Below are 2,517 nucleotides of genomic sequence, written 5' to 3'. Positions count from 1 at the left end.
TTACAGCAACAACAACCAATGTACGAAAACTTAATGTTGCTCAGTCCAAAAGACATCATTCAACAATTTCGGCAAATAAAACCATTTGGAAATGGACATAACCTATCTGCTTTCATAAAATCAGCAGAGGTAGTCATGGATCTATGTGGAAACAACAAAACGCTTTACGATTTTGGACTACAAATAATTATAAATGATAAAATAGTTGGAGAAGCAGGAATACATGTACGAGAACTTGGAGACGAAGTTACATGGCAGCAGATAAAGAAAAAATTAAAGGAACGGTTCAGACCTCGAGTATCTTATGGCGATATTTTCAACAGGTGCCGCAGTATTAAAGTAAGTAATTATTTAATTATTTTGAACAATGTAAATACCAAATAAATGAAATATATGAATTTGATGAAGATAGGCCAGATATTTATCAACCAAGAAATGTTGATAGGGATTTAGTCAATATTTTAATTGAAAAAATTGATGGGCCACTCAGGGCTCACCTCGATGAATGGAATTCATTAAATGATATTATAACGAAATATACAAAACTTAGGCTTCTCGATGATAATAGAGCTATACATTTCAAACATAAAAAAAATAGAAATGAAAGAAATGTTGTCGATACTAAACCATCAAACTATAACACAAATAGACAGAGTCATAACAATGAAGCAAATTTTGGTCACTATAGAAATAATTATAACAGAAATTATAATGAAGGGTGTAATACTAATTCAGGGCTATATAGAAAGCAAAACAATGATAATAATAATTCATGTCAGTACAGAAATAATTATAATAGGAATTACAATGAAGGTTTCAATGCTAATTCAGGGCTATACAGAAAGCAAAACAGTAACAATACCAACTCAGATCAGTACAGAAATAATAATAGTAGGAACTATACTAGTTCAGGACTAATCAGAAACAATGACAATATTAACAATAGTTATGCCAATACAAGCCAAACGCGACGAAATCAAGTTGAACCAATGGAAGTTGATAATGTACAGCAAGAACATTTCGAAGAAACAGAAGGAAATTTTCGTGTACCGGTGGACACACTAACTTACCGGTAGTAGAACTAACAATAGGAAACACTAAAATTAAATGCCTGATCGACACTGGGTCGACGACATCATTACTTGACAAAAATAGGCTTAAACAATACAAAAGACTAGAACTAAACAAGAATATCAAATTTAGCACACTTAATGGACAAATAGAAGTATACCACGAAGTAATTACCGAACTTCCAAAAGAGTTCAAAGAAAGCAATAATATTTGCTGGAAAATTACATCCTTAAAGAATAGAGGTTTCGATGCAATAATCGGTCAGAATATCCTAGTACCCATGAACGCCGTTATTAATATGAAAGAGCATTACATTCAAATTCGAAATGAAAAAATTAAGTTCTTTGATGCATGTCCGCACAAAAGTGAAGACATATTCAGCCTTGAAGAATGCAATATATCAAACGATTTAATTAAAAAATTAAAACGTTGTGATTTTAATAGCGAAGAGGTTCAAAATCTTGAAACTTTAATTACTTCCAATCAAGATTTATTTTATCAAGAGGGAGATAAACTAACCCATACCCATGAAATACACCACGAAATTATAACTAGTGTTTGTAAACCAATTTATGCAAAAGCATATAGGTACCCTCAAAAGCATGAGCAAGAAATTAATACGCAAATACAGCAAATGCTACAACAAGGAATTATTAAAGAAAGCAATTCACCTTTTAATTCACCATTGTGGATTGTACCAAAAAAAATGGATAATTCTGGTAAGGAGAAGTGGAGAATTGTAATTGACTATCGTAAACTAAACGAGGTCACTATTGACGATAAATTCCCCATTCCCAGTATTGAAGACATTCTAAATAAGCTTGGAAAATCCCAATATTTTACTACTCTGGATCTTGCAAAAGGTTTTCATCAAGTTTTGATAAGTCAAAATGATAGACCAAAAACAGCATTTTCTACACCAACAGGTCATTACGAATACGTTAGAATGCCTTTTGGGTTAAAAAATGCTCCTGCAACGTTTCAAAGGTTAATTAATTCCGTTCTCAGGGAATATATAAACAAAATATGCGTAGTTTATTTAGATGACATTCTCATCTTTAGCACTAGCTTAGAAGAACATGTTATAAACATCCAACAAATTTTCAATAAATTAAGACAGCATAACTTGAAAATTCAAATCGATAAATGTAATTTCTTTACTAGGCAGACACAATATTTGGGTCATACATTGACTACAGAAGGAGTGCAACCAAACCTTGATAAAATAGAAAATATACAAAAATTAAAAATACCACAAACTCAAAAACAAATAAAATCTTTTCTAGGAATAACCGGCTATTACAGAAAATTTGTAAAAGATTATTCAAAGGTAGCTTACGGTCTGGTAAAATATCTAAAAAAGAACTCAAGAATAAATATAAATGATCCCCAATACATTGATTCATTCGAGAAATTAAAAAAATTGTTAGTAAACCCACCCATTTT

At 31.2% G+C, this 2,517-nt stretch overlaps 1 pseudogene; it reads left to right on the top strand.

Moving 5' to 3' along the window:
* LOC119688675 overlaps positions 1-562 on the top strand; it is a 3,323-nt pseudogene extending 2,761 nt beyond the window's left edge.
* The last annotated feature ends 1,955 nt before the right edge of the window (positions 563-2,517 follow it).

The sequence above is a fragment of the Teleopsis dalmanni genome, chromosome X, assembly GCF_002237135.1.
Source record: "Teleopsis dalmanni isolate 2A chromosome X, ASM223713v2, whole genome shotgun sequence".
Classification (NCBI taxonomy): Eukaryota; Metazoa; Arthropoda; class Insecta; order Diptera; family Diopsidae; genus Teleopsis; species Teleopsis dalmanni.
Note: the sequence above shows the minus strand (reverse complement) of the source record. Positions and strands in the feature narration are given on the sequence as shown.